The sequence below is a fragment of the Bufo bufo genome, chromosome 2 (assembly GCF_905171765.1).
Source record: "Bufo bufo chromosome 2, aBufBuf1.1, whole genome shotgun sequence".
In the NCBI taxonomy this organism is placed as follows: Eukaryota; Metazoa; Chordata; class Amphibia; order Anura; family Bufonidae; genus Bufo; species Bufo bufo.
In genome coordinates this window covers 395,007,384-395,031,657 of record NC_053390.1, presented here as the reverse complement: position 1 = coordinate 395,031,657, position 24,274 = coordinate 395,007,384, and the positions used below count along the sequence as shown (strand labels likewise).

General features: G+C 41.0%; 1 protein-coding gene across 2 annotated transcripts in view; it reads left to right on the top strand.

The window, feature by feature from the left end:
* The window catches only part of ADAMTSL1 (ADAMTS like 1), a 1,022,249-nt gene that overhangs the window by 621,548 nt on the left and 376,427 nt on the right, over positions 1–24,274 (top strand). The gene's annotated exons all lie outside the window — the stretch shown is intronic.

The following is a 24,274-nucleotide window of genomic DNA, read 5'->3' as shown; positions in this document are numbered from 1 at the left end:
AGGAACTGCTGACACACTCCAGCCACATGAAGTCTAGCATTGTCTTGCATTAGGAGGAACCCAGGGCCAACCGCACCAGCATATGGTCTCACAAGGGGTCTGAGGATCTCATCTCGGTACCTAATGGCAGTCAGGCTACCTCTGGCGAGCACATGGAGGGCTGTGCGGCCCTCCAAAGAAATGCCACCCCACACCATTACTGACCAATGCCAAACCGGTCATGCTGGAGGATGTTGCAGGCAGCAGAACGTTCTCCACGGCGTCTCAAGACTCTGTCACGTCTGTCACATGTGCTCAGTGTGAACCTGCTTTAATCTGTGAAGAGCACAGGGCGCCAGTGGCGAATTTGCCAATATTGGTGTTCTCTGGAAAATGCCAAGCGTCCTGCACGGTGTTGGGCTGTAAGCACAACCCCCACCTGTGGACGTCGGGCCCTCATATCACCCTCATGGAGTCTGTTTCTGACGGTTTGAGCAGACACATGCACATTTGTGGCCTGCTGGAGGTCATTTTGCAGGGCTCTGGCAGTGCTCCTCCTGTTCCTCCTTGCACAAAGGCGGAGGTAGCGGTCCTTCTGCTGGGTTGTTGCCCTTCTTCGGCCTCCTCCACGTCTCCTGATGTACTGGCCTGTCTCCTGGTAGCGCCTCCATGCTCTGGACACTACGCTGACAGACACAGCAAACCTTCTTGCCACAGCTCGCATTGATGTGCCATCCTGGATAAGCTGCACTACCTGAGCCACTTGTGTGGGTTGTAGACTCCGTCTCATGCTACCACTAGAGTGAAAGCACCGCCAGCATTCAAAAGTGACCAAAACATCAGCCAGGAAGCATAGGAACTGAGAAGCGGTCTGTGGTCACCACCTGCAGAACCACTCCTTTATTGGGGGTGTCTTGCTAATTGCCTATAATTTCCACCTGTTGTCTATCCCATTTGCACAACAGCATGTGAAATTGATTGTCACTCAGTGTTGCTTCCTAAGTGGACAGTTTGATTTCACAGAAGTGTGATTGACTTGGAGTTACATTGTGTTGTTTAAGTGTTCCCTTTATTTTTTTGAGCAGTGTATATCATATTTCCAAAACAAGGCCATTTGTTATTAACTACAATGAAAAAAAAAATAAACACCTTTATACACATAAAATTAATATCACTAGTGTAAGGTATAAAAGCTCTGAGGTTCCAATCACCTGACATCTCGTATCCAACCTAATGAAAGATCCTGTATACTCATTTTTTGTATGGGAATGTCCAAAATATTGAGTGACAAGAAAATCCCACTGCCACATGATCAGACCAGCCAATCATATCCCACCCATAAGAATCCACATTAAATCTGTCTTAAAGGGGTTATCCTATAAAAAGGGGTTATCCTATAAAAAGACCCCCTACAATATACACTGACTATACTTACCTTGGTCCCCTCTCCCTGCGCCATTCCTGGTCCCCGCACCACTGCTGCTGCTTCACCCCATTCCCCTGCACGGATGAAAACTTCCGGTGTCAGGGGGGAGCAGCCAATGGCAGGCGGGGATGGGGATGAGCCTCCCTGGGGGCTTTTTATAGGATTGGATAACCCCTTTAACTTCTAAATGTTGACTATTGGTCCCGAAGTGTGTAAAGAGATAATTGTGCCCATACAAAATAATGCTAACATCATGTAAGATGACTCTTTATCCCAAAATCTATATTTAAAGAGGACCTGTCACCGCTCCTGACATGCCTGTTTTAATAGCTACATGCATTTCTCATGTAATAACAATTCTGGAGCATCTAGTCTTATGCCTCTATGATGTGCTGTTCCTTTATTACTAATGCTAGAAGTTATGAATAAATTGCCAGCAGTCTGCAGTAAGGGTACAGAAGGGAGGTAACCAGTTGGGGGGTGTCTCTGTACAGTCTCCCTCTATCCAATCAGAACTGCCATTTTCAGACTGTGCAGGTACCCCCCCCCCCTTCCCCAACTCATTACCTCCCCTCTGTACCCTTACTGCAGACTGCTAGCAATTCATTCATAACTTCTGGTAGAAATAATAAAGGGATGGCACAACACAGAGCCATAAGAATAAATGTTCCAGCATTGTTATTACATGGAGAATGCATGTAGCTATTAAACCAGGCATGTCAGGAGTGGTGACAGGTCCTCTTTAAACCCCCAGGGGTCCCCTACACAGTCACACATTTCTCTCAGGGTATGGCCACATATTCCGGTTTCCTGATTTTGGCTTTAAAAACCATCAGGAAACCAGAATGCGTGGCAGTAGCCTTATTTACCTAGCCAGTCATTCTGTGGAAAAAAAAAGTGCACATTTTCATTAAATTTGGCATATTTTACATCTCCTTTTAGGCACATCCATTATTGAATACTAATTCAATAAACTATCCATTTTTGGCTTTTGCCTAAGAATTCTGCATACAATTTCAGGTAAATCTCCCAACCATGTAAGTGGGAGCTCATGTTTGCATGAACTAAGGCACTGTAAACAATGTATACATGTACTTTGAAAAGATTTACTAGCAGTAAATTGCCATTTGAGGGTAAACTGTCATCATGTATAGCACGTTCTTGCCACCAGTAGACCAGTCTTCCATTAACTGGTCAGTAATTAAAGTCAGCGAACAGCCCTGCAGTGGCTGCTTCAGCATGTGCTTGGTTTCCAGCTGATTTGATTCATAGGTGTAAATCCCTCTATGCATGTGGGAGTTAACTCTTAAACCATTTTGGCTGAGGCTGTCCCTGCCGACCCAGGGCCATCTGCTACCCCTTCTAATTTATAAACCGTCCTCTGACCTGCTCTGCAGACAGCTATTTGCAGCACACCAAGAATGTGAGAGATATTTATTTTCTCTCTGCTGTTAATTTCACCTTTGGGAGATGTGTGTGTACAGTACTAAGACAAATATTGGTGCTTTAAACACTTGGGCATTAGGGAACGCACACTGCTTCTACTGCTTGTGTTTGACATACATCACATTACAATAACTTCATACACATAGATACAATATAAAATGCAACATTATGGACACTAAACAAGAACTCACCTGTCAACACTAGCAGTTTTTTTCCTTACACACATGAATAAGGGTCTTGCATTTTTTTTACCTGTATAAAACATCCCTAGAATAAGCTTTTTTGGCAGCTGCATTTTTGCAGCATTTTTTTTTCATATCATGGAGGTCATTTACTAAGACCAGCAGTTCACATGTCGATCTTAGGCTACTTTCACGCTGGCGTTTCTGGGTCCGCTTGTGAGATCCGTTCAGGGCTCTCACAAGTGGTCCAAAACAGATCAGTTCAGCCCCAATGCATTCTGAATGGATAAGGATCCGTTCAGAATGCATCAATTTGGCTGCGTTTGGTTGCGTTTTTTAGACGGTCACTAAAAGGCGGCTTGCAGCGTTTTGGTGACCGTCTGACTATGCGGAGCCAAACGGATGTATGTCAATGGGGACGGATCCGTTTTTCACTGACACAATATGGTGCAATTGAAAACAGATCTGTTATTAACGGATACAAGCGTTTGCATTATTGGTGCGGATCCGTCTGTGCAGATGCAAGACGGATCCGCACAAAACGTGAGTGTAAAAGTAGCCTTAGTAAAAAGTTAAACCCCACCAGAAGAATATCCGACCAATTTATTAAGAGCAGCATACAGTATGTCTTAATAAATTTGTCGCATTTTCTGCTGTCCATACGCCAGAACTAAATTCTACTCCACCTCCTGCATTTTGCCGAAATCCTAACAGAACCTCCTCCATAGATGTGAAAATAGCCTAAAAAGGCATATACTGCACATAAAGTAATGTTTACCCTATTTCCCGTCCCATAAGACGCAATTTTTCACCCTGCAAATCGGGTCAAAACAGGGTCACCCACAGATCAACTAAAACAGTGCTATCCACGGATCAACTAAAACAGTGTCAGTCACAGTTCGCCCATAATAGTGTCATCCACAGATCCACATGACAATGCATCATCCACAGAGCTATATAACAGTGCTTCATCCAAAGATCCCCCATAATAGAACATCCTTCACAGATCCCCCATAATCATGCTTTATGCACAGATCCCCCATAATTGTGCATCATACACAGATCCCCCATAACAGAGCATCATTCATAGATCCCCCATAACAGTGAGTCCTCCACAGATCACTCATAACTGTGCATCATTTACAGATCCCCCATTACAGTGTGTCATCCACAGATCATTCACAGATCCCCCATAACAATGTGTCATTCACATCTTATATGTAGGGTATATTTTTTTATGCAATGCCTGATAGCCAACAATCTTTTCAGTGGGGTTGTTGGGACATCCATAGCATCTAAGTAGTCTATCTTGGATTGGTCTGCAGCTCATAACAGAGCATCATTCCTAGATCCCCCATAACAGTGAGTCATCCACAGATCACCCATAACTGTGCATCATTTACAGGTCCCCCATTACAGTGCGTCATCCACAGATCCCCCATAACAGTGTGTCATCCACAGATCCCACATAACAGTGCATCATTCACAGATACTCCATAACAGTGCATCATCCACAGATTCCCCATAACTCTGCGTCATTCACAGATCCTCCATAACAATGCATCATCCACAGATCCCCCACAACTGGGTATCATTCACAGATCCCCCATAACAATGTGTCATTCACAGATCCTCCATAATAGTGCATCATCCACAGATCCCCTATAACAGTGCATCATCTACAGATCCCCCACAACAGTGTATTGTTTACAGATCCCCCATAACAGCGTGTCATTCACAGATCCTCCATAATAGTGCATCATCCCCAGATTCCCCATAACTGTGCGTCATTCACAGATCCACCATAACAGTGAATCATCCACAGATCCCCCATAACAGTGCATCATCCACAGATCCACCATAACAGTGCATCATCTACAGATCCCCCACAACAGGGTATTGTTCACAGATCCCCCATAACAGCGTGTAATTCACAGATCCTCTATAATAGTGCATCATCCCCAGATTCCCCATAACTGTGCATCATTCACAGATCCCCCATAACAGTGCATCATCTACAGATCCCCCACAACAGGGTATTGTTTACAGAGCCCCCATAACAGAGTGTCATTCATAGATCCCCCATAACAGCGTGTCATTCACAGATCCTCCATAACAGTGTGTCATTCACAGATCCTCCATAACAGTGCATCATCCACAGATTCCCCATAGCTGTGCGTCATTCACAGATCCCCCATAACAGTAGTTTCAATTAACTATCATAGATGAGAGCTCTATACCATATATATTTGGCTATTCCATCTTATATGTAGGGTATATTTTTTTTATGCAATGCCTGATAGCCAACGATCTTTTCAGTGGGGTTGTTGGGACATCCATAGCATCTAAGTAGTCTATCTTGGATTGGTCTGCAGCTCATAACAGAGCATCATTCCTAGATCCCCCATAACAGTGAGTCATCCACAGATCACCCATAACTGTGCATCATTTACAGGTCCCCCCATTACAGTGCATCATCCACAGATCCCACATAACAGTGCATCATTCACAGATCCTCCATAACAGTGCATCATCCACAGATTCCCCATAACTCTGCGTCATTCACAGATCCTCCATAACAGTGCATCATCCACAGATCCCCCACAACTGGGTATCATTCACAGATCCCCCATAACAATGTGTCATTCACAGATCCTCCATAATAGTGCATCATCCACAGATCCCCTATAACAGTGCATCATCTACAGATCCCCCACAACAGGGTATTGTTTACAGATCCCCCATAACAGCGTGTCATTCACAGATCCTCCATAATAGTGCATCATCCCCAGATTCCCCATAACTGTGCGTCATTCACAGATCCCCCATAACAGTGAATCATCCACAGATCCCCCATAACAGTGCATCATCCACAGATCCCCTATAACAGTGCATCATCTACAGATCCCCCACAACAGGGTATTGTTCACAGATCCCCCATAACAGCGTGTAATTCACAGATCCTCTATAATAGTGCATCATCCCCAGATTCCCCATAACTGTGCATCATTCACAGATCCCCCATAACAGTGCATCATCTACAGAACCCCCACAACAGGGTATTGTTTACAGAGCCCCCATAACAGCGTGTCATTCATAGATCCCCCATAACAGCGTGTCATTCACAGATCCTCCATAACAGTGTGTCATTCACAGATCCTCCATAACAGTGTGTCATTCACAGACCCTCCATAACAGTGCATCATCCACAGATTCCCCATAGCTGTGCGTCATTCACAGATCCCCCATAACAGTAGTTTCAATTAACTATCATAGATGAGAGCTCTATACCATATATATTTGGCTATTCCATCTTATATGTAGGGTATATTTTTTTTATGCAATGCCTGATAGCCAACAATCTTTTCAGTGGGGTTGTTGGGACATCCATAGCATCTAAGTAGTCTATCTTGGATTGGTCTGCAGCTCATATTAAAATTGCCATAAAAAAGTTATTCCTATCTCAGTCTATTCACATTCAGATGTGGGTTCCACATCTTACATGGAAACATTAAGGCTAGCTGTGCTACACTCTTTCCCTGACTCCCATTCACTTGCATTTGCTGCATCCAGGACAGACTGGCTCAAGGGGCCACGTATGACCACTGCAGGCAACATGTGAACACTGCAGGCAATTGCTGGCCTCTTTGATGCATTACTGAGGCCAGTGATTGGCTGCAGCAGTCACATGTTGTCAATGTGATGTCACCACTGCAACCAGGATAAAAGAGTTCGGCCCGGAGAACCAAAGCAGCAGCATGGGAGCTGTCAGGTAAGTAATGACCTATTAATGTTTGCTAATGTTTCTGACTAATCAGTTTCTGATCCATGGACTCGGCACTCTATTTAAATCCCTTCCTGGCTATACACCAGAGCTAGTTATAGTTTTTGACGTAATAGTTCCTGGTTCTTGCTCCTGTGCTTATTTGGATTGCTCTTGCTTCTGACCACAGCTTGTCTTCTGACCACTCTCTGTCTCTCGTTTAGCACTGCATAGTCCGTCTGCTTGTGACCCATTTTCGTATGACTCTTGTATTGTGTTTGTCTGTCTTTGTTTAGTCCATCTTTGGACTTAAATAGCGTACGGACCGTTGACTAGTTGTGGTCTAGTACTGCAAATAGGCAGGGAAGAGGTCATAACATAAGATAAATCAATTTCAGTTACAACTAGTGTTGGGCGTGAATATTCGAATTGCGAATATTAATTATGAATATCAGCGCTTCGAGAATTCGCAAATATTTAGAATATAGTGATATATATTCGTAATTTCGAATATTCTAGATTTTTTTTTCATCAGTAACCTCCCTTCTTGCTTGTGGGCCAATGAGAAGGCTGCATTGTCTTTGTCTGAGCTTAGCAACATCCCTAGCAACCAATAGGAATGTTGCCTACCCCTTACTATACGAATATTCGTCCAAATATTTGTGAAATATCAAGAATTCGAATATAGCCCCTGCCGCTCATCACTAGTTACAATCCAGAGGAAAAAATCCAGAGGAAAAAAAAGCAGGCTGTTTTGAGAGCTCCATTTATACAAGCAGGCAAATAGCGCGACTTTGTGAGCGGTCTTGCAAAGGGTCTTGCAAAGGTGAGTAATTAGGGTGTGGCTGTGTAATTAGGAGAAGTTAAATAGCCGCTTTGAGGGCAACTCAGTCTTTTAAATCTAGAGGGGGGAAAAGCAGGCTGTTTTGAGAGCTCCATTTATACAAGCAGGCAAAAATGCGAGTTTGTGAGCGTTCGCGTGTTTGATTTTTAAGTGTGTTTGTATTAAGTGTGTGACTTTAGATTAAGTGACTTCAGATTCAGAGACTTCAGTGGGGGACTGCAGTAATTCAATTTCTTATCACTGCATTAAATTGTATATTTCTATTTTCTTGCGCAATCCCCATCTAGTATGTGTTCCATTATTGACTGCGCAGTCCAGTGCACATCTTGTCTAATGTATGCAGTCCTGTAACAGCCGTTTGAGGGTGCATATCTTTGTTCAAAATGTGAGCAAATTGCCCGTTTGGAATTGCACATCGAGTATCTAAACAGGCAAGTTTCAACACTGAGAGGCGTTGACAATTTGGAAAAGAGTTTGCTGCTCACTGAGCAAGCACTCTTGGGGGTAGATGTGGGGCGAGGGTGGTAGCGAGGAGTCTGAGGAAAGTGAGGTAGGTAGCTGGATAACAGGTAGAATGCGGGGTAAAGGGAAGAGTGCCAGGGAGGTTAGCCCTGATCTGACACACCCCAACAAGTTTGAAAGGTTGACAGATGAGGTGGATGTCAGTTCAGAGAGAGCACTGCTGCAGCCGGGCACTTCCTCTGCCAGTCAGGGGAATGTCGGCTCCAGTAAGCAGGGAACCAATAGAGCAGGTCAGGCAAGACAGGTGCTGGTAGTGGGAGACTCAATTATTAGGGGAACAGATAGGGCAATCTGTCACAAAGACCGGAATCGTCGAACGGTGTGTTGTCTTCCTGGCGCTCGAGTTTGACACATCGTGGATTGGGTTGACAGATTACTGGGAGGGCCTGGAGAAGATCCAGCGGTCATGGTTCATATCGGAACCAATGACAAAGTTAGAGGTAGGTGGAGTGTCCTTAAAAAAGATTTTAGGGATTTAGGTCAAAAGCTTAGGGCAAGGACCTCAAAGGTAGTATTTTCCAAAATACTGCCTGTACCACGAGCCACACAAGATAGGCAGCGGGAGATTAGGGAGGTTAACAAGTGGCTTAAGAACTGGTGTAGGAAGGAGAGGTTTGGGTTCCTGGAGAACTGGGCTGACTTCTCTCTCGGCTACAGGCTCTATCGTAGGGATGGGCTGCACCTCAATGAGGAAGGGGCAGCTGTGTTGAGGGAGAAGATGGCTAGAAGGTTGGGGGAGGGTAATTACGTTATAGGAGGGGAAGATAGTGCAGATAGAGACCTGGGGCAAGGTAATGGAACTGGGGGAGGAATAAAAGGAGGGACTAGAACAGTTCAGAAGGAAAGGTGTAGGGTAAAAAATATATGTATTTATACTAATGCCAGAAGCCTGACTAATAAAACTGGGGAACTGGAATTAGTGATGTGTGAGGAGGACTATGACATAGTGGGAATAACTGAGACATGGCTGGATGATAGTTATGACTGGGCAGATAATGCACAGGGTTACAGTCTGTTTAGAAAGGATCTCAAAAACTAGAGAGGGGGAGGGGTCTGCCTTTATGTAAAGTCCTGTCTAAAGCCCACAGTCCGAGAAGATATAAGTGAGGGACATGAACATGTGGAGTCACTGTGGTAGATAAATTACTAAAAGGAGTTTATTATAAACCACCTAATATACCAGAGTCCAGAGAAAATCTACTACTAAACGAGATAGACGAGACGGCAAATCATAATGAGGTCGTTATTATGGGGGACTTTAACTACCCAGATATAGACTGGGAAACTGAAACCTGTACATCTTATAACAGGAAACAGGTTCTTGGCAATAACCAAAGACAATTACCTTTCCCAACTGGTTCAGGACCCGACTAGAGGTCGTATCTGTCGTATCGCAACATAAACTGTCTTTAATAGTGTAACAAAATGCGTTTTGGGTAGATTGCACTTGTGTGTGTTTTTTTAGGGAATTGGGTGATTTTGCAATTATTGCATCTCCCACATCGATGGAACCCTTTTAAAAACAGCCAATCCTTTTTTACTGTGTTTCTTTTTACTGTAGGGGCAACTCTTAGGGCTAAATTAGATGCCTTTGTGTATGTAATTAGAGGGGTGTTAGGTAATATGGACCCCACTATTTTGTCTCGCTGTATATGATGCCAGTGATTGTTAATAATTTTTTCAACTGTCTGGTATTGTGAATGAAACGGTAATATCATGTGTAGGTTTTCATCTTGTTTGATCTCTTTTATATCTGACGTAAAAAAAATGTTTCCCGATTCATATTTCTTACTATGTTGAATGATTTTTCTATTGCCTTATCTGGATATTGTTTGTCTAAAAATTGTTGTTTTAATTGGCTGGCTTCATTTTCGAATTGTTCGTTTGATGTGCAATTACGTTTAAGACGTCTGAATTGACTCGTAGGGATGTTCAGTAACCACCTAGGAAAGTAGCAGCTCGAAAATAAAACATAACTGTTCTTCATTACAGGTTTGTGATAAGTGCTACACATACGGTAAATCTATTATCTATATTTTTTTATAGTTTAGTCCAAAAACACTATCTGTGATTTACTTGTATTGGTGGTAAATTTCAGATTTTCTCTCATTGTAACAAAAAATAATTTAGAAGATCCTCTGTGTCCTGCCAGATGAATATGATGTCATCGATATAACGGCACCTTAGTACCAATATAAAAAATATAGATCATAGATTTATGTGTAGCACTTATCACAAACCTGTATTGAAGAACAGTTATATTTTATTTTCGAGCTGCCACCTTCCTAGGTGGTTACTGAACATCCCTTACGAGTCAATTCAGATGTCTTAAACGTAATTGCACATCAAACGAACAATTCGAAAATGAAGCCAGCCAATTAAAACAACAATTTTTAGACAAACAATATCTAGATAAGGCAATAGAAAAATCATTGAACAAAGTAAAAAATATGAATCGGGAAACTTTTTTTTACGTCAGATATAAAAGAGATCAAGCAAGATGAAAATCTACACATGATATTTCCGTTTCATTCACTATACCGGACAGTTGAAAAAATTATTAACAAACACTAGCATCATATACAGCGAGACAAAATAGTGGGGTCCATATTACCTAACACCCCTCTATTTACATACACAAAGGCATCTAATTTAGGCCTAAGAGTTGCCCCTACAGTAAAAAGAAACACAGTAAAAAAGAACAATTGGCTGTTTTCAAAAGGGTTCCATCGATGTGGGAGATGCAATAATTGCAAAATCACCCAACTCCCTAAAAAAACAACAAAAGTACAATCTACCCAAAACACATTTTGTTACACTATTAAAGACAGTTTATGTTGCGATACGACAGATGTAATATACATCTTAGAATGTCCATGCCAAAAACAATACGTAGGAAGGACTAAAAGAACACTAAAACAAAGAGTATCAGAACATATTGCAAATGTCAAAAAGGGATTTGAGAATCATTCTGTTTCACAGCACTTTAAGGTGTATCACAATAAGGATCCATCTAAACTCACCTTTGTAGCTTTGGTGTATCACAATAAGGATCCATCTAAACTCACCTTTGTAGCTTTGGAGAAAAACAAGAGATCTTGGAGAGTTGGCAATCATGTTGCCAATATGTCTAGAGCTGAGTCACAGAAAATCTTTGAATTCGACACAATGATCCTCGCCGGCCTAAATGCTGAGATGGAGCTGTTTGGTTTCCTGTAGAATGGGTAGGTGCCAATTGGGGATGGGAAATCAAGGTCAGGCTGTTTACCAGCACCTCTATCTCCCCTCCCTGGTTGGCTCCTACCCCCATAAACATCTTCAGTTGAGGATATATGCTCCTGCAGTCGAAGATATATATTGATTAAGCACCTATAGAACATACAGACACAGAGATAAAAGGCTAATTATACATAATATAAAAGTAGGGTTTAATGTATGAGGATTACATGAATGGGCTAATATGTGATATATATGGATACATTTTATATTATAAAAAGAAATGGTAAAATCACACTATTTTGATCAGTGTATAAAAATTTGTAACCTAAAATATGTGTTTAAATAACAAAACGCACCAGTAACGCAAAGAAAACACAGGTGCGTCTTTTGCCCTTCTCTGCTATTTTGGCATTTTCAGCAATTTTTGGGCATTTTTCTCAATTTTCATCTTGGGAAGTTTTAGAAATTGTGAAAATCTGAATACTAATACCCGAAAAGGAGATAGTATAAGAAAGTACTTGTCACGAGAAGGGGGTAGGGATAGGTGCAAAACTGACTCCACCCACACCTCTGTCCCTGCCTACTTGCACTTCCCCGTCCTAGGTAACGGAACGCAACTGGGCGGCGATCCCTAACCTGAGAAAGTGCGGGAGAGACAAACACAGCGTAGTCAAACAAGCAAGGTCTAAACCAGAAGGTCAAGGCGGTACCAAGGAATAAGCAGAAGCAAAGTCAGAAAAAAAAAACAGGAGTCAAATACCAGGAGAATTTCAACTGGACACAAGAAGCAAGTGAAGGACGAAGTAAAAAAATGAGCTGAAATTCAAATACAAAAGAGAAATGTCATAGAAGAAGATACACAAGGTATAGGACCTTAATCACAGGCAACTTGTGGCCAACAGGTTGCCTGTTAAATAGGGGAGAGAGGAAGTCATGTGACTTTTTCCAGCGTCACATGACATCCCCCTGCATATAGCTGAGCGCCGAGTGCCCAGTTCGGCGTTCAGACTTCTCACAGTAACCATGGGAGCGGAGGACGCCGGCCACGCTAAGGATGTGTGCGCGGCCGGGTCCTCTCCCCCCCCCCCCGTTGCTCTGGAGACGAGGACGCAGCGCACGTCCTCGCTCCGAACTTATCGCAGGGCACCGACGGCACTGAAGGGAAGGAGCGCGAAGCCGGCACCTTGTGACAGTACTTAAAAGTCCATAATACGATCTGATCCATCCCATATATTGATTTGGACTTGATTAGTAATAATCACCTCCTTCCAATTAAAGTATAAAAGGACCCAAAATAGTGCAGAGTATTATCCCCCAATGATGAAGGAGCAGTAAGCTCCGAAACGCGTCTGGCCTTGAGGCAGATAATACATGCACGAATAATAACATCATATGACACATTGGATCCACTACAGATGATATTCATCTACAACAAATAGGAGCGCTCTGGAACTTCAAACACAAGGCAGCGGAGAGGAGAAGGAGCCGGCAATCCAAGAACACGTGGGACACCACATGGGACGCCGAGACTAGTAAGGCGAAGATATACACCGAAGATACCGCAATTTACTTCTGCCTTGAATAGCTAAATATTCCCGGTCATACACAAGTCGCGGTAATGTAACCATTGCCCCCCCTCCATACCTCTCCCCAACCTTTGGTAACATTGTTGATTGAGAACTGTCCTATCAAAGGGAAAGAGTATTACGAAAACTATGAATAGACTTTAAGTTGGATACAGGATATAACTATTGAGACCTAAGTACAATTCATACTGTATTGTGGCCATTAACCCTATATGGGCCGAATCTAGACATAGATATATGAATTACAATGGATGATATTGCCAAACTCTACTTGCGTACATTAACAGGATACATTTGTTATATAAATTTATATTAGGTATCTGGAATAATTAACGGCAATTATAACACAGCAGGCTGATTTATGCCTAAATATTAGGACACAGATGGATAAAAATTCCTCTCTATATCCAGCAATCTCTATGTATTGTAGGAAGGAAGAAGAGGTCGTCATTGATGGTCGGTACGTGTCACCGAGGTTCCTGGCCTCGGTGAGGTAAGAGCTGTTTTTTCTCAAAGTGTCAGTTTCGCAGATTGCAGTCTGACACTTCAGCTGTTTTAGTATGGCTGCAAAGCTAACCCGGGATGGCTCTTATTGGGAGTAGTCAAAATGATGGGTAGGTGGCTACTCCCCACATTCCAGGCCGGGTCTTGGTTTCGGATATAAAACACAGGCAGCACTGTCAGGTGGGGTGGATTACCCCTCTCTGACAGTGGAGCGCTGCCAGTCTCTGTGTTGGGGACTGGGAGTTTGGGCCAGGATTAAGGCCTGCTACCTTGTTTGTGTGAAAGCACGTGGATTCTGCTTTATACAAGGACTTCTGCGTTACTGTCTGGTGTGAACGAACACCAGAATCAAGGTGAATCAAGTTTTCTGGAAACAGATTTTTTTTGTCACTTACTTAAAGAAAGTCTTTCACCTATACTAACCGTTTTTGAACACTAACACCATTCTCATCATTATAGTACCCATATGTGAATGCTACTTACTGTTTAGCTATCCGTCGCTTATTTCCTTCACAAAACACTTTTATCCAATATTCAAATTAGGTCTGAAGGTGCCCAGGCCCCTCTTCGCTATTCATATGAAACCCCTCCCCTTTAAACACTCAGGCCGGCCCTAGGTTCTTTTTATTACCGCCTCCCTTCAGTGTGAAATCCCGCGCATGCGCTGTTCATCCGAACATCATCCAACATCCCGATCTAGCGGGTGGAAGTAAACAGCTGCATCGGAGGGCTGTTAACCCTTTCACTGATAATTTATTTTGGCAGGGGGCTCTTATCACATTTTGTATATGTGGAGATGACTTTTAAGAGTGGGGCTGTGTCTGACATAAAAGAATTGGTGGACACCTACTTCGCAGCATCACAACTAAGGGATGGCAAAGGAGTAGAGAAATGATGCTGCGCCTACCCGCCCCTTCTCCGGCTTCAGTACAGCCCTCCGATGCGGCTGTTTACTTCCACCGGTTAGATCCGGATGTTGGGGCCGGTGCATGCGCAATAAACGCTAGGATGCCGATGCCCATAATGGGCAATGCTGGGCGCAGGCGCGGCGATTTCGGATGAACGGAGCATACGCCAGATTTCACACTAAAGGGAGGTGGTAATAAGAAGAACCTAGGGATGGCCTGAGTGTTTAAAGGGGAGAGGTTTCATATGAAGAGCAAAGAGGGCCTGGGCACCGGCCGCTTGAACGCCGCCCCTGGGCACCTTCAGACCTAATTTTAATATTGGATAAGAGTGTTTTTTGAAGGAAATGAGCGACGGACAGCTAAACAGTAAGTAGCATTCACATATGGGTACTATAATGCTGAGAATGGTGTTAGTGTTCAAAAACGGTCAGTATAGGTGAAAGACTCCCTTTAATGTGTGAATAAACACCGAACTGTTTAAGTTAAAAACTTTGTTATTGCCTCTATACTGTGTCCGCTAGCCTGCCTACCAGAGCAAATCCCCACAGTACTCAGCGTGAAGTTCTATGTATTCAGCGTGAACTTTTATATTCACAAAGATCCGATGTACTAAGCCGATTTATGCAAAATATTCTTTCTTCTTGCAAAAGTGCTCTATATTTAGTGGGATTTTTTGATACACTTAGTATTGTGATAGTAGTATTTTCTATATTACTTATTTGTTTTATTATTTTTTATAATTTTTATGTGCTCAGCAAATAATTTATGTAGCCAGCAGAACATTTGTTATTGTGATGGCAATGCACTCTATCTATATCCTTATCCACTAGTACTGAGTTCCACTGGAAACTACACTATCATAGATTGATTGTGGGTCAAGTATAAGGATACAGACAGATATGACATTTGTATAATTTTTTTTTTCTATTTTTAAAAGTTTTTAAATACCACGTTTATTATAATCTGTTTTTGAATAAATTAATACGTTTACCAGATAAAACACCAGATATAAGAGTGCCCTCCTTTCTATATTATTTATCCTTGTAACTATTACTGGCGGGGGTGTCGCCATTGGAGAGCGCACCTAGTTCCTTGGCTATCTGCTGGTAGAGCCACCTATATTATATTTATCCCTTTTGAAAAAAGATGACTCAGGAGAGATTTAATTACTATGTATAAATATATCAGGGGTCAGTACAGAGATCTATCCCATCAGCTATTTATCCCCAAGACTGACTGTGACGAGGGGACATCCTCTGCGTCTGGAGGAAAGAAGGTTTGTACACAAACATAGAAAAGGATTCTTTACGGTAAGAGCAGTGAGACTATGGAACTCTCTGCCTGAGGAGGTGGTGATGGTGAGTTCACTAGAAGAGTTTAAGAGGGGCCTGGATGTATTTCTGGAGTGTAATAATATTACAGGCTATAGCTACTAGATCGGTCGTTGATCCAGGGAGTTATCTGATTGCCTGAATGGAGTCGGAAAGGATTTTTTTCCCCTTAAGTGGGGAAAATTGGCTTCTACCTCACAGTTTTTTTTTTTGCCTTCCTCTGGATCAACTTGCAGGATAACAGGCCGAACTGGATAGAAAAATTTATTTTTTCGGCCTTATATACTATGTTACTATGTATGTTACTAAGGGTATAATGATTATAAACTACAAACAAATAAATAGATCTTGCCACACATGCACCAAGCCAAAAGGACTCTAGAGGGTTTTTATGCATTATAAATGACAAAAAACTGAGTGACTGGTAAGTTGATATATGAAGCTATGTGATTAATGTTCTGAGCTCATAAAATATTACAAAACATTTCATGATTTCTGACATATTCTTTGATCCATAACAAAAATAAATCCCATTTTGCAATTATCAAAAAGCATATGGCAAATATCAATTTTATTTCTTTAACCTAATAAAAATATGAAAAATATGTACATTTGTTTTCTACATGACCATCTGGCTTTATTTACTTACAGATGTCCTCATCCTTCTAACACATATCCTGAGCTTGCTATCTATTAAAGTTTATGTGATGGGAATGATATAGGGGTTGTTTGTAAATGATCAATAGATTAAATTCAAAGGGCAGTTGAATCTGAGACTTCTTTATGATGTCATAGCTTCAAATGAATAGTATACGTCCATATACATATTCAATTTATTCATGAGCATTGATTTGGAGAAGATCTGTTACACATGGGTACAGGTTTATTTAATGATTAAGCAAAAACCACATCACTCCAGAATTTCCACTCCAATTTTCAATACCAGCCTTGGTAAGAAAAAACACTCTGTAGTACTGTAGGCAAAGTTCACTGTGGAGCTGCCAGCTACTTTTATTCTACAGGTCAGTACGAATCCGGCGAGACCTTATATGTGTAGTTTTTCTTGCGTTTTGATAGTGATAAAAAAATGAAAAAGTGAGGGAAAAAATCAGTAATATTTTTTTTTTTTGCCATATTTTGACCCCTATAACTTTTTTGTAATTATGTGTACGGAGCTGTATGGGGGCTCATTTTTTGCAGGGCGATCTGAACTTTTCAGTCATACGATTCTGGGGTGTGTATGACTTTTTGATCACTTTTTATTAAAAAAAATTTGTAGAAAGAGAAGCAACCAAAAACGGCGAATCAGCCATTTGGATGTTTTTTTTCCATTTTTCTGTTTGCCGTATGGGGAATATATTTTAATATTTTTATACTATGGGCATTTTTGCCCATTGTGACACCCATGATGTGTATTTTTTGAATTTTTTTTTTTGTTCTTTTATTTTTATTTTGGGAAATTGAATTTTTAGTTTTTTTTTATTTATTTATTTATTTAAACTTTTTTTTACACTTATTTATAGTTCCCATAGGGAACTATAACAATCAAACCTCTGATTGCTATTATAATAGACTCCAATGTACTTGCATTGGCATCTATGATGATTTCACTACTTTCCTATGGAGCCCTATTACAGACAAGTACTCCATAGAAAATACTGTGCAGCAGCCTCCTGTCATTCACAAAAACAGAAGCTGCTGCATACATGCTCCGACTCCTCAGATCGCCACACGGGGGAGCCAGAGCACAACCGAAAGCTTTCGGTTTTCAGGATTGACCACGGCATCTGAGGGATTAAATATCCCCGATCGGCATTACTGCCGGTTTCGGACATTAGCCGCGGATGTCTGCTATAGAAAGCAGGCGGTCACCCGCCGCTATGGCGCCCGCGGCTATGGCGCCCGCAGCGGGCAGGAGCGGGTGCCATCTTTAAACGTACATGTACTTCATAGGCGTGAAGGGGTTAAACCTTGTTTTCTGGTGTCAAAAAAGTTGCTAATGTTTGCATAAACCCCACTTGTGCAAAAATGTGGAACTTTTGGCGTGGTTACACCACAGTTTGCACCTTCTTAAATAGTTGGTGGTGCAAGGCAAGTCCGAGGCATATAAAACACCAGTTTAACTAAATGTCCCCTACATTTGGTAGTCAGCTTAGCAGCAGTAACACCTTTTCTTATTCCTTCGAAATAAAGCCCTTTGTGCAAACACAAAAAACATATTTCAAATATATTTGCAGACATTCCCTCCCATTTCTGTCCATTCCAGGCCCCACACTAGTCCTCAGTAATCAGATTGCAGGTAAAAGTGGAGAACATATACTATATGACCAAATGTATGTGGAATCCAGATCATCAGATTCAATACATGTGGTGTGATGTTTCAGTCATTTATGACCTTTTTGAAACACTACAATAGAAGAAAGTTACAATAAATTCATGGTAGTATATGTAAAATTGCATAATCGATGTACATCAGGTCAGTAAGCAAATTAAGAAAGATACCAGGAAATACATTAGCTTAGAACATGATTCAGTTAATCAAAAGTGAGCAAACATAATTACATCAATTACATGATGCTTTCTGATTGGTCTAAACATGATTAGTTTTTGGCGTAGCAAAGATATACATGATTCCAGAAAAACTATATCCAAAGGGTAGACATAGGGGTACCATTTGTCCAAAGTGTACTTATCAGCTCTAGATGTAGATCTAGATGTAAAGCTTCTAGTTTTTATATAGTAAGTGCGGCAGTTATGCAATTCAGATTTATCTGTTTGCACATGGAGCAGTGTGCTGATGCATACAATATTTGTTTGCTTTTGCACTGCATTGATGGTAGCTTGCACCTCTGCTTTGTTTGGTGTGGTTTAGAGGTGCTGTTCCAACTTTGTTTTTTGCATTGTACATTTGGGGAAGTGGCTGCCTCCATTTGGACCATGCACTCCTGCCCATCTGCCTAGGGCTTCTAATTAGATTATAATGTATAGGTGGACTTTACATTGCCCTGAATTTTACAGGCTTAGGACCAGGAGAGGCAAGTCTCTTAGTGTGGGACCCATCTGTGGAAGCCATCTTGTCACTGGTAGATGGGCCCAACACAATTTTTATCAGGAATGTGCGCTGAGAGCTTCTACTTTTTATGTAGTAAGTATAACAGTAATGCAATTCAGATTTATCTATTTTTCCAGTATTTGCATGTGTGTTTGTGTATGGAGCAGTGTGCTGCTGCTTATAGTTTTTGATTGCTTCCAAATCTGTAGGTGGCACTAGAAGGTGTAGTGATCAGAATGATGCAATATTTTTGCGCAAGTGTCCCACAAAGACCCTACATGTGACTTTTTGAAGCCAGAATTCTGGCATGCAGGACTTGATAAATTTCCCCCTACCCCCTTCTCCTTATTGTTGGTCTCACTTTGGTATATTTTTAAGCCATGCCCTCACAAAAAGTGTCTAAAAACATAAATTAAAATGGTGCAAAGCAGGAAACACCATTTTTTGGTGCAAATTAAGCTAGAATTCTGTTGCATTTGGCTTAGAAAATCTGCCCCAATGTGCACAGAGATATTCTCCTCTAGCAGAACTGTTTCTTTGGACCTCCGTACTTGCGGAGTCCTATAGATCATTCTATGACAGAAAAAATTCTGCATGTCTCAGAATGAAAGTAGAGGCATATGCAAGTAGAGGCCTCGTGGACCTCTATTGCTGCCCTATTAGGGCTCCACACAAATCGGGACCATAATACGGCCATGTGCATGAGCCCTAATTCTGTAGAACCTCTAGTTGTGGAGTACAGTGTTTCTCCCATTGTATAGCAAATGCTGCTTGATTTGACCTATAAATGACCCTCTACAGCTATAAAACTGTGCTTAAGTTTTAGTGTAGGTTTGAAGGACTCGTCTGGAAATCACCATTTGTTTTTCCATCTTCTTAATTTTATTTTATACAGAAATTAAAGAGGAGCACATCTTAGACTAAACTAAAGCACCATTTGGCAGACGCATTTCCTCTTTAGCCGTATGAGACATAGCATGTTTCACTAATGGTGCTTCATTCCTAAATCTGTCTCTAGCAGTGCTTGGATGGTTCTGCAGTGTGAAGAATAGTTTAACAGTTCCCTTAAAAAAATAATACCGTATATTAACAAAGGGATGCAGATCGCCGTACAAACATAGGATCTCTGGTTTAATAGCTTCATTTTATCATCCTACTCTTCTGCCACAAACTGGATAACATCTACAGTATGCAGGGTAACACAATGCCAGGATGCTAACCTAAAGCATTAGATTATAAGGGGATGGCAGGTTACGCTTCGTTCACATCACTGTTCAGCCTTTCCGTTCTCCTGCTCCGTTTAGGAGCAGGAGAACGGAAAGGACGGATTCGGCACATATCTGAGCCGAACTGAGCCTACAGACCCCATAGACTATAATAGGGTTCGTTAGGTTTCCGCTTCAAAAATCTTCCTCTGAGCGGAAACCTAACAGACCCCATTATAGTCTATGGGGTCCTTAGGTTCTGTTCGGCTCAGTTATGTGCCGAATCCGTCCTTTCCGTTCTCCTGCTCCTAAACAGAGCAGGAGAACAGAAAGGCTTAACGGTGATGTGACCGAAGCCTTACTGCCACATTGCAAGGAGTGAAATCCAAATTATGCATTCCATTATGACAGATTGACTTTTAATATGCATGTTGACATATGTTCACCATACTGCAAACAGCGTAATGCCTCCAAGATAACACAGCAAACCGTTCTCTAAACATAGTTTGCAAATGAGAAATTTGATATAGACCTGCTATAGACCTGCATTCATGGAGTTACACAGCCATATCCATACTTCAGTAGTTTATTGTGCTGTCATAAACACATTCCTAATTCAACAAGAAAGGGATTTGGTAAAGTGAACGTTAAATAAACGAGATGAGGAAAATGTGTATAAATGGGTATGGTTGTCGTGAGGTCATTATTTAGGTTTGTCATCGTGAACTCCAGTATTACCATGTGAGACCCTGTGTGGCTGCAGTTCTTCTAAAAGCCATTTAGATTGGAAAGGAATGAAAAAAAAAAAAAGATAAAAGACAAACATAAAGTAGATAGATATAGAGTACATGTATATACGGTGCCTTGAAAAAGTATTCATATTCCTTGAACTTTCCAAATTTTTTCACGTTGAATTCAAAAACTTTAATGTGTTTTATTAGGATTTTATGTGACAGACCGACACCAAGTAGCAAATATGTGTGAAGTAAAAAGAAAATATACATGGTTTTCAAACGTTTTAATAAAAAATCTAAAAAGTGTGGTGTGCATTTGTATTCAGCACCCCTGAGTCAGGACCACCTTTCGCTGCAGTTACAGCTGCAAGTCTTTTGGGGTATGTCTCTACCAGCTTTGCACATCTAGTGGCTGACAATTGTGCCCATTCTTCTTTGCAAAATAGCTCAAGCTCAGTCAGACTGGATGTAGAGCGTCTGTGAACAGCAATTTTCAAGTCTTGCTACAGGGATTTAGGTCTGGACTTTGACTGGGCCATTCTAACACATGAATATGCTTTGATATAGACCATAACATTATAGATCTAGCCGTATCTTTAGGGTCGTTGTCTTGCTGGAAGGTGAATCTCCACCTCAGTCTCAAATCTTTTGCAGCCTCTACCAGGTTTTCCTCCAGGATTGCCCTGTATTTAGCTCCATCCATCTTCCCATCAACTCTGACCAGCTTCCCTGTTCCTGCTGAAGAAAAGCATCCCCACAGCATAATTCTGCCACCAACATGTTTCACACCGGTGGACTCTATTTACTAAAAAGGTGACGTCTGAAGGCAATTAGTCACACTGGATTTTGTTTAGGGGTATCAGAGTGCAGGGGGCTGAATACAAATACACATCACACTTTCAGATTTTTTTTTATTAAAAAGTTTGAAAACTATGTGTCATTTTCTTCACACATACTTGCTACTTTGTGTTGGTTTAAGGGTATGAATACTTTTTTAAAGGCAGTGTGTGTGTGTGTGTGTGTGTGTGTGCAAAAATGCTGCAAAGTAAGAATGATTTCTAAAACTGCCGTGTTTATTTTCAAAATGCAAAGTAAATGAACAAGAGAAATCTATCTATCAATCTATCTATCTATCTGTCAATCTATCTACCTATAATATTGTGCACATACAGTATAAATTCTTAAATTGAACATTGATTTCATGAAATCTTCATCTAGATCAATAGTCATTTAGAACCCTGGTTAGTTTCAGGCCAGTCTCCAAATACATACATACTAATTTACAGTAGCTACATCACTGTGTATGTCTTATGTAGCATCACATAGCAGCTCTTTCTATATCTAAATACATTTGCATTAATAAATGGACTGTGTGGCTCCCGATAGCATATTAGAATCCAAATCTGGGCTGGCTTTAGGTTGATGAGTGTTTTGTGCAATAGCTTTTAAGGGCTGTTCACATCTCGTTTTTGCTGCACCTCAAGCAGATACATTTGTAAACAGAAAAAGATGCATGGAAATGTATAGCTTGACATACCCATTGACTATAATTGGGCAAATATAGTTCAAAAGTGCATACTTTTGACTAAGTTTGTCACTGTGTAGCACACTTTTCTGTCCTGCAAAAAAAATTGATAGAAACATAGGGCGCAATTTACTAATCTGAAATACGCCTAAATTTGGCGTATTTGAGGTGCAAATGGTGGCGCAATGGTTAATTACACCACCATATGCGACTACGCTCCGCCCACACCAGAATTGTGGGTGTGGTATGGGTGGGGACGGGGACGGGCCAGCATTCACCATTTTCTATGCCTGGTTAAGGTGTACAAAATGGTCTAAATATAAGACAGCTCGGAAGCTGTGTTACATTTAGAACTGGCGGTGGATGCGTTGAAGTTATGGAGGGGCCTGCGCCTCTACATAACTGCAGTGGATCCACAGCCAGTGCAGGGCTTTATTGAGACCGGCGTCTAAAACACTGGTCTTAATAAATGTGCCCCATATACCTTTTTTTTTTTTTTTACATTGCAGTGAATGGGAGGCAGATGGAAAACATAAGACAATACGTTTCCATCCGTAAACATATCTATTTTTTTCAGATAATGCCTTCCAATCTTTATTTAAAAAAGAAAGGTTTCACAAAAACGTATACGTTTTAGTTAAAAAAAAAAAGGTAACAAAACTATTGAAAAGTATGCAAATCCGTCAATTGTATATGTTTTAAAAAAATATAGATAACCACAAAATTTAATGTTTGTATACTTTTTTTTACTGTACTGTGTTTCTAAAGTATTCGCCTGACGTACAGCAAAAACGAGATGTGAACAGCCCCTTATTGATGCCCTTCACCATATGCTTTACCAAATGGTGCCTAAAAAGTAAAGTCAACTGACAAACAGTTACCTAAGTGACACGGTCAAATTAGTAAAATCAGTAAACTAGGGAATATAGTTTTGGCAAGTCATGTAATTGGGGGTGCAAGGTATTTCAGTGGTAACAGGTTGAACATTGCTGAGGCCTTTTTGCTCAAAAAAAAATATGATTACATACTTATTGATGAAGCTCCTCAGATGAGGTCTGACTTCACTTGAATAGAAGCAGTGCTGCAGTAATCCAGTCTAACCACTACACAGTGAATGGATCTGGGAAGTTCTGGTGCCTGGTTCCTGCACCAGAGCTTCTGAAAACAGTGGTGCGGTAGGGGTGCCAAAAGTCAGATCACCCTCAATTTTATACTGATGACTAGAGATAAATGAATCAATTCCATTTTAATGGGAATCAACCCAAATCTGGTAAAAAATTTGAGGTGGATCCGAATCTGAATTTTTGGTGATTCAGTTTGGGTGAATTTTAGAAGGGGAAGGGAAATAGGGAGGACAGAAAGAGACGGGGAGAGAAAAAAAATAGTTTTAAAAAAATGTAAAAAAAAGTGAGAGAGTAGAAAAATATAAGTTTTGGGAGACCTCAGAGTGTCATACAGAAATTTTCAGGCAAGTTGAAGCCCGTTTGATTTAGTTAGAATCAATTCAGACCCAAATTGAATTAGTTGACTGATGTTGCCAGACAAAACCTGAATTAAATTTTGAGGGATTTGTTCATCTCTGATGACCTATCCTAAAGATAAGTTAATAAGTAAAGCTCCTTTAAATATCTTCATTAAAATAATGCAAATTAAAAATGTTTGAAATGTATAGAAATGTATGTTATAGATGCATCTTTCATACAGTGTCCCTCTTTGACCATCCAAACTCACCAAATACTCATGACATCACAAACTGTTATCTGCGCCTTTGCATAAGAAAACAACCACACAATATTAACTTAAAAGAAGTGATCTGAAGACAAATGCACAGAAAACCTAAAAACCTATATATGCAATGTGTTAATTAAACTAGTGCTGGATTTTGTAGAAAGGGAGTATAATATAAATACAAAGAGACAGACTTCTCCTTCCTTCTCTGAAATCTGAACTGTTATATTTTTAACTTGAAGGCTCCACAGCATTTAGTGCCAGCAACAAGTTAGCGTCTATTCATCAAACAGAGCCAGATCTCCTGATTTCAAGGCAAG